The following is a 9,965-nucleotide window of genomic DNA, read 5'->3' as shown; positions in this document are numbered from 1 at the left end:
CAATAATAAAAATATTAGATAATTATTTTTTTTAATTAAGTCTAACAAAATTAAATTTGTATACGCACATTTGTTTTTATTTCTCTTGGTTTTTCTCCTCTTCTATTTTTATTATTATTATTATCATGATCATGATCCTTGTTCATACCCTGACCCAATAAATAGGGCCCAAGATCTAAGCAAAGAAGCCCAACCTAAAGAGTTGGCCCTCCTCCAGTACCAGCCTTCGTCCCAGAAGTCGGTACTAAGCACGACCCACTCCAAAGAAGTCGGATATGAGGGTTAGCTGGCAGATAACACTCATTCGAATGAGTAACTGCCCCTAGAAACTCTCTAACCACTTCATAGAGCCATATCTTAACCTCTCTGACGCTACGCGATGCAAAGCTTTCCCGACAACCTTATCAAAAGCAGCGATGAAGTGGTTTGACAGTCTCCCTCCGAGGTCAATTACCAGTTTTGAAGACCTCTCAAGAAAATTCTTAATGAGGTTCTCCATCCAGAAGGACAAAGTAAAACATGCACCAAGCCTCCTGGGAATAAAACAGGAGGTCGGGGAGTCCTTACGGGCCTATATGGAAAGATTCAACAAAGCGTGTTTGGAGATTCAAGACCTGCCCACCGAAGCGGTCATCATGGGGCTAGTCAATGGTCTTAGAGAAGGTTCCTTCTCACAGTCCATATCAAAAAGACACCCCGCCTCTTTAAATGATGTACAGGAAAGAGCTGAAAAGTACATCAATATGGAAGAAAACGCTAGGCTAAGAGACCCGAGTTTGCGAATCGGGCACCCTCCCTCAACGAAAGAAAGGGAGAGGGAAGCGAAGAAGAAGGAAGAGCTCGGCCTTGATAGGCCAAGAAAGTATCATTCTTATACTCCATTGAAAGTTCCTGTAGTGGATGTATACAGAGAAATTTGCAATACTGAAAGGCTGCCTCCCCCCAGACCCATCGAGAATAAAAAAGGGGGGAGCCGCAGTGATTACTGCGAGTACCATAAGATATATGGACACTCCACAAACGACTGTTACGACCTTAAAAATGTGATAGAACTTAATCGGCAGGGCTACCCTTAATCGACTCGGAGCGGTGGTATCGACGCCCCACCTCTGCATGAAGTTCCCGACCTCGTCGGGAATAGCAACGGTGAGGGGAGATCAGAAACTGGCAAGGAAGTGCTACAATGAAAGCCTAAACCTGAGAGGAAAAGGCAGAGAAGTCCACACAATAGAACTCGGGGGAGCAAGGGTTAAAGAAGAGCTGCGACCACAGCCCGGGGGAAAAACTGAGGAAATTCAGGTCGGCGAAGAGGAAGGAAAAAACACTCACATAGGAGCCAACCTAGGGGAAACCCTAAGACAAGGGTTGACTAAGCTCCTAAGAGATAACTCCGATCTCTTCGCCTGGAAGGCCTCCGACATGCCTGGGATAGATCCCGAGCTCATGTCTCACAAGCTCTCGGTCTACTCAGGGTCCCGACCTGTACAACAAAGAAGACGCAAGCTCGGCCCAGAGCGAGCCCTAGTAGTGGAAGAGCAAGTGCGGGCGCTCCTAGAAGCCGGCTTCATCAGAGAAGTCAAATACCCAACATGGCTAGCCAATGTAGTGCTAGTCAAAAAACAAAATGGTAAATGGAGAATGTGCGTCGACTACACCGACTTAAACAAAGCATGTCCTAAGGACCCTTATCCACTACCAAGCATTGACGCCCTAGTGGACTCTAGCTCGGGGTATCAATACCTGTCATTCATGGACGCCTACTCAGGGTATAACCAAATCCCGATGTATGAACCAGACCAGGAAAAAACATCATTCATCACGCCCAGAGCCAACTATTACTACGTGGTCATGCCATTTGGATTGAAAAATGCAGGGGCCACATATCAGAGGCTGATGAATAAGGTGTTTGCCCCCCACCTAGGGAGCTTAATGGAAGCATATGTCGACGATATGCTGGTAAAAACCAAGGAAGAAGTCGACCTCCTATCCGACCTCTCACAAGTCTTTGATACCATAAGGTTGCACGGGATGAGACTAAACCCTGCAAAGTGCGCCTTCGCAGTGGAGGCAGGAAAATTTCTAGGATTCATGCTAACACAAAGAGGGATCGAAGCCAATCCCGACAAGTGTAGAGCTATCCTAGAGATGAAAAGCCCGACTTGTTTGAGAGAAGTCCAACAGCTGAATGGCCAACTAGCAGCTCTCTCCAGATTTCTGGCAGGATCAGCATTAAGATCCCTCCCACTGTTCTCCCTACTAAAAAAGGGGCACCAGTTTGAGTGGACCCCCGAATGCGAGGAGGCGTTCCAGGAGTTCAAAAAGTTTTTGAGCCAACCTCCTATCTTGACCCGACCTATAGCCGGAAAAGACCTCATCCTATACCTCTCCGTGGCAGACAGCAGAAGAGCTCGACTTGCTCCCTGAAGTCCGAGAAGAAGCTCAGATAAGAGAAGCAGCATTGAAACAAAGGATGACTACAAGGTACAACAAAAAAGTCATTCGAAGGAGTTTCACCCCAGATGACTTAGTCTTAATCAGAAACGACATTAGGGTCAACAAATCTGGGGAGGGAAAGCTCGCTGCCAATTGGAAAGGACCATACAAAATCAAGGAGGTCTTAGGAAAAGGCTATTATAAGGTGACCGACTTAGGCGGCACCGAGTTACCAAGGTCATGGCATGCTTGTAATATGAAAAGGTACTACAGTTAAAAGCAAACTCTACTCCCTGATGTACTCTTTTCCCAGCTTCATGATTTTTTCCCAGAATCAAAGGGTTTTTTCTGAAGAAGGGTTTTTAACGAGGCATCATAGTAGGGACTAAGGGAAATAAATTAGCAAAAGCCCTTAGTAACAATAAGGTACCTCCTCAATTAATAAAGAACTCTTTCATTTTAAATATCTCTTTCAAAATTCCCTTTTAAATTTTCTTTCTACGAAACGCGCCGATTTAAGCTCGACAAAACGTAAAAATCCCATGAACCGACCTAGATGGTCGTCAGGATAAAACGACGAGGTACAAGTCGGCGTAAAGAGGCTATAGAAGTCGATCATGATAAACTCGGGGGCTCCTCCCCTAAGACCGTGACATCAACCCAGTGAGAGAGAGCATCTACAGAAGCCATTTCTTTTTATAAAAAAGGGGGCAACAAAACCTACAAGGGGAAAAGAAGAATCACCAACACGGTCTCTAAAGGGAGGAGGATGCGAAACTAAAGTCTACAAATCAAATTTATCTACAAAAGCATATTAAAGAACTAACCTTTATCCGGATATAAGGGTTGGAAGCAAAAGCCTTCGAAAACGCAAGAATGCAGCACGAACGAATGCAAGGAAATTTGAAAGATCGCAGAAACGAAACAACGAAAGAGAGGGAAAGTATTTTAGGATTGAAGCTGGCTGAAGAAGTCGGTGCCACGAAAGTGATGGTATACAGCGACTCCCAGGTGGTGACCTCCCAAATAAGTGGGGAATACCAAGCAAAAGACCCAACTATGAAAAGGTACTTGGAGAAAGCCTCGGAGCTCCTGGGGCGCTTTGCAGAAACCGAGGTGAAACACATAACTCGGGATCTAAACAGCAGAGCAGACGCCCTATCCAAGCTAGCAAGTACCAAGCCAGGAGAATTTGTGAAAAAATGTCAGCCATGCCAAATGCATGCAAATTTCCACGTGGCTCCCCCAGAAGAGCTCATTAGTATCACTTCTCCATGGCCCTTTGCAAAATGGGAAATGGATTTGTTAGATCCTTTTCCCCAGGCGCCAGGACAAGTTAAATACCTAATAGTGGGAATAGATTACTTCACAAAGTGGATAGAAGCAGAACCACTGGCCACCATCACTGCACAGAGAAGTCGGAGGTTCCTGGTTCCTAAGCTCGACAAAACGTAAAAATCCCATGAACCGACCTAGATGGTCGTCAGGATAAAACGACGAGGTACAAGTCGGTGTAAAGAGGCTATAGAAGTCGATCATGATAAACTCGGGAGCAGTCCGACTCATAAGGCGGAATGTGAAACCGAGTAAAATTAAAATGAATCGCAAAAGTAGCCTAAGTCACGAAAAACTCAATAAAACAAAATTGAGTACTAGGAATAACAAAAAGAGATAAGGAAAAACTAAGAAAAAGGCTGCCTTGAGAATCAAGGAAATTCAGAAAAGCAGGCAAGTCCCAAAGAAAAGGTTTTCTCCAGAAAAGATCAAAGAGTCAAAGGAACCACGAAAAGCATGCGCGCATAAGGTAACTCAAAACCCTTATCCAAAAAGGGCATTTATTTAACGCTAAATTAAACCCCTATTAAAAAAAAGGGGCATTACTGTTTTGTTTACGGCCTTAAAGGGCCAAAAAATTGTTCAAAACACCAACAAATAAATATAAAGAGTTTAAAAAGAGGGGCCCACAGGCCGGGCCCCGATAGCCAAAAATTACTTTTTTAGAAGATCACCACCAGCAGAATCAGGGGGAACGCCAGGAGCAGGAGTTGAAGATGAAGTCGGAGGAACGGTAGAAGAACTCGGAGCGTCCTTAGAGTGAGGAGGGGACTCTATGATCCTCTGCCCCCGAGTCTTTAAATCAGACTCAGACTCCACCATGGGGACAGGAGGATCCACGATGGCACCATCAATAACAATCTTATCAGGGTCCAAAGGAGAAAGGTCCAAGTCAGGAGCAATAACTCCGACCTGTTCCTTAAAAATCCTCCAGGCCTCATCAGCACCATCCGCAATAGAGTCCTCCAACTCGGTGTAGGCCTTCCGAGCATTTAGCAAGTCGTTCTTTACAGACACAAGATCAGCAAATAAACTATTGTAGCTGGCTTGCGCTGCTTTCCTTAAACCTACCTCCATATTGCATTGAGCCTGCAACTTCTGCCCCTTCTCTCTGAGGCTGTCCCTCTCCTCCGTCAGTTTGGCAACTTTCCCCTCCAACTCCTTCTCGTGCTCCTGATATACACGAAGCCTACCCTCCAGCTCCTCGACCCTCGAGGTCGTCCCTAAAGAGCTGATGGGAGTCTTCTCAAATATATCCAAGAGTTTGCCACAAACCCCCGCCGTCTTGAGACTCTCCTCAACCACAGTAGTGAGGTAGTACCGAACAGAAACGTCATCCATACTCATACGAGCATGAGGATAGATGTTCTTTCGAACGAACGCAAGAGCGTCCGCCTCACCAGAAGCGCCAGACTCTAAGGTCTTGCGCTTCTTTGGCTCTGGTTCGGGAGTGGGTCGGACGGGAGGGGGTGGCAGAGAGGGAGCAGAGGAGGAAATCACAATAGGTTGAGAGGGAGTCCCAACGATCCGAGGAGAAGGAGGAGGAGGAGAGACAACCGTCCTAACACCTCCAGACCTGGCCCGAGACTTTGCCTTGGCTTCCTGAACCCTCTGGTAAGACTCTTGAGCGTTTTTCTTTGCCATCTCTGCAAAAAACAAATTGGTAGCTAAAATCAGACAAAGTCGGTAAAAGAAATTGCAAGTCGGAAATAAGCAAGAAACGCAAAAAGCTACCTAATTGTGACTGGACAAAGGTCGGCGACCCCTGGAGAAATTTTTTAGTATCCAAGTATGGGGCCCTCCCCCACCTCTGGTTCTCTGCATTTGTATTTTTCTCCTTCATGGTATGTAACCCAAAAATTTGTTAGTATGGTTTTGTTATTATTTAGTAGAGTAAGAAAAATGGATAATAGAGTACTTTTGAAAGAGAAAGTATAGGGAGTCAATGACCTGAAGGTTTACAAAGTATTAGAGATATGATTATTAGTGTTACATTATTCTATCAGGTTATGTTTTTGGGATGAGTGGTTTCAGGACATGGTATTAGAGTTCTAGATTCGAAAGGTCGAGAGTTCGAACCTTAGTGAATCCAAAATTAGCTTCAGCTTCTAACAATAACAACAACAATAATAAAAATATTAGATAATTATTTTTTTTAATTAAGTCTAACAAAATTAAATTTGTATACGCACATTTGTTTTTATTTCTCTTGGTTTTTCTCCTCTTCTATTTTTATTATTATTATTATCATGATCATGATCCTTGTTCATACCCTGACCCAATAAATAGGGCCCAAGATCTAAGCAAAGAAGCCCAACCCAAAGAGTTGGCCCTCCTCCAGTACCAGCCTTCGTCCCAGAAGTCGGTACTAAGCACGACCCACTCCAAAGAAGTCGGATATGAGGGTTAGCTGGCAGATAACACTCATTCGAATGAGTAACTGCCCCTAGAAACTCTCTAACCACTTCATAGAGCCATATCTTAACCTCCCTAAGATATGGGAACGGTTATCCGCCTAAAAAGGTGGCACTACTTCAACGGTGGTTGTTGGTTCACCACTATAAATACCCTGACACCCCTCAGGTATCACTAAGTTCCAATACATTCTCAACTTGCTCACACTCTTGCTGACTTAAGCATTGGAGTGTCTTTGCAGGTACCACCCCCCATTCTTCCACACGCACGAGTCGGACGGAGGAACACCGAGTTTCAGGTTCGCTCGATAGTCACCTCCCTCGCACGTTTGGGCCAACCAACGTCATCCGGCCCACGAATCTCTGGTTACCCACCGTAACAATCCTCATCACCATCTTCTCCTCTTCTTCTACCATTTTTTTTCATTCTTCTTCTTCGTTTTCTACTACTACCTCTTTTTTCTTTTCTTTTTTTCTTTTTTTACCGTCTTCTTCTTTTTTTCGTTTGATGTCATTTCTTTTTTCTTTTTTCTGATCATCCTTCTTCTCTTTTTTCATTATCTTCATCACCATCACCACTATCATCATCGTCGTTATGATCATTTTCATCATCTTTGTCATCTTTTTCTTTTTCTTAATTCAATATCACATAATTAGTTTAATAATAACAAGAGTGACACAATAATTTTAGATTTAATGACCCAAAAAATCTGATAAAAATGATACCAAATTTTTTTATAAATGACACAACAAAATTTTAAATAACTAAAGATCCAAAATTTTAAGGGCAATTTACATAAATAAATTATTTGCCCTTCAAATTTACGCAATTGCATTGTTTTAAATATGAAGACGCAAATACATTGTTTCATATATCTATAGAAACCGCTACTGCCAGTAGCGGTTTATCGCAACACGTACCGCTATAGCCAGCAGCAGTTTACATGCGAATGGGGGAACACAGAAACCTCGCAGTTTCTGTTTGTTGATGTTTGGGCATAAACCGCTACTGGCAGTAGCGGTTTATGTGTATTGGGACATGTGCGTAAACCGCTAGAGGCAGCAGCGGTTTACGTTGATTAGAAAAAATGTTTGTTTATGCTAAATTAAGTTACAAAAAGATTGAGAGAAAGAAAACGGAGTATATATTTTTTGCAATCATATGATTTATATGGATAAAAAATGAAGTAATTTTTAAAGAAAAAGTGTATGCTTTAGTGAATTTTTTACTAAAAATAAATTATTTTATCATTCATGAGTTTTAGAAGGGATGAAGATAAAAAAAATTAGTCTTAGTTTATATATTTTAGTACTCTGTGAGTACTCACTCTTTGATTTGCTATTTATTAATCTCATTTTAATAATAAATACAAATAAAAAATTATTACATGCATATTTATATTTTTTATTTTATTCATCAAAATTATGATGCTAACACTATTATTTATCCAATTAATCAACTGTAAAATACAAATAATTTTTATTTTTTGGTATAAGACAACAAAGTTGCACAAATAAAAAAAAATCATTTAGCTAGAACCTCAAATACAAATCAACAGCAAAGAACACAACCCATTTTTCAAACTCTCCAATCTCCTTTGTATGGTTGATATAAATAAAAGAGAATGAAATAATTTTTAAAGAGAAAAATATATGATTTAGTAAACTTTTGGCTAAAAATAAATTATTTTATTATTTATAAATTTTAAAAGAGATGAGAATAAAAAAAAATTAGTCTTGATTTATATAATTCAATACTTTGAAGACTGTATTTTTTTATTTGTAATTTGGTCTCACTTCTAATAATAAATACAAATAAAAAATTTATTACATGCAGTGAGACCAAATTTTTTTAATAAATTTTTTCTAATCAACGTAAACCGCTGCTGCCTCTAGCGGTCTACGCACATGTCCCAATACACATAAACCGCTACTGTCAGTAGCGGTTTATGACCAAACATCAACAAACAGAAACCGCGACAGCCTCTAGCGGTTTCTGTGTTCCCCCATTCGCATGTAAACCGCTGCTGGCTATAGCGGATTACGTGTTGCGATAAACCGCTACTGGCAGTAGCGGTTTCTATAGATATATGAAACAATGTATTTGCGTCTTCATATTTAAAACAATGCAATTGCGTAAATTTGAGGGGCAAACAATTTATTTATGTAAATTGTCCAAATTTTAAATTACTCAACTAACAAATATATATTCAAATGTATTTTGGAACAAAAAAATATAATAATTTATTATAAATGATATAGAAATAATGGTTTGTGGTTAGACATCTTTTATATAAGTTAAATACCACCCAATTAGCTGAATGATAAGAAAAATTAGTTAAAATTTTTTTTATGTCATGATTAAAAAATTTTGATGTCAAAATTAAGAAATTTTATATGTCAATTAAAACATTTTAGTATTATTTTTATAATGAATCATACACAATTTAAAACTCTCATTTCTCTTCCTCTTCTTTATCATCATCTTTTTCTTTTTGTTTCACGTTTTCGTAATTTTTTTTGTTTCACCCTCTTAACAATAAACGTATGTCTAATTTCAGTACTATTTATAATAAAATCTACACAATTTAAAACTATCCGTCCTCCTCCTCTTTCTCTTCTTCATAATTATTGTCATCGTCGTCATCATAATTTTGTTTCACATTCTCATAATTTTTCTTATTTCACCTTCTTAATAAGAAATTGTATCACAGTTAAAAAATTTCGATGCTATTTTTTTGAATAAATTACGTACAATTCAAAACTTCTCATCTACTCATAATTCTTCTTGTTTTACCTTTTTAATAAGAATAAAAACAAAAAAAACAAACAAAACATAAGAAAAAATAAAAATATTACAATAACTAAAAAGAAGAGGAGAAAGAAAAGAAAAGAAAAAAGAAATAACAACAGCAACAATAAAAAAATGACGATGACGCAAAAATATGCAAAAAAAATAATAAAAAAATGTGTAATTTACGAATATGTTGTATGAATAATTTTTGTTAAATTTAAACTAAAATTAATTAGATTTTTTTTAACAAAATATTCTTATATGTGGTAGTAGAACCGTAATAATAATAATATTAAATTATTAATAATAATATCTACTCCTCGCAAGCATACCCAGAAAAGACAAATGGGATCACGAGAAATTTTTCTATCTCTATGGTTCCTATTCACATCACAATCACTTTGCCATCAAATTAAACATAAAGCGTAGCACCAATAATTTTAAGAGTAATGTTAAGTAGATAAAAAAAAAAAAAATCAGAACTTGTTTTATCTAATATTCATTAATTGTCGCAACAATTAATAAATACTAAATAAGACAAGTTATAGCTGTTTTTTGGCTGATTTTTCTTTGGTTACCAAATATTTTCGAATTTCAATACAAACGGTCCCAAAAGTTCTAAAGACCCCACACTCAGCTAACAGTTAAGCTTATGTGTAGCCTTATTCCAAGAAACAGCCATAAACTGTATTAAACTCCAAAATTGCCTCAACCCTAGCTAGTTCATTTTATCCTTTTCCATTCTGATATACCAATGATAATGATCAAACTAGCGACCTTTTGCTCTTCGTCCTTTTGTTTCATTCTACGCATTATTCATGCATTGCACTACACCACACTGTATATCTCTATTTACTGCCCTCACTTTAAAACCTTAATTGATCACAGTCTCTTGCACAGAGAAACCAGCTTGTATATATTCTTACCTACCTTTCACAGATTCCTTTAAATAAGAAAAGATAAATATACTTATTTATCTGAAAATATTA

Source organism: Arachis ipaensis, chromosome B07 (assembly GCF_000816755.2).
Source record: "Arachis ipaensis cultivar K30076 chromosome B07, Araip1.1, whole genome shotgun sequence".
Classification (NCBI taxonomy): domain Eukaryota; kingdom Viridiplantae; phylum Streptophyta; class Magnoliopsida; order Fabales; family Fabaceae; genus Arachis; species Arachis ipaensis.
This window is presented reverse-complemented; position numbering follows the sequence as displayed.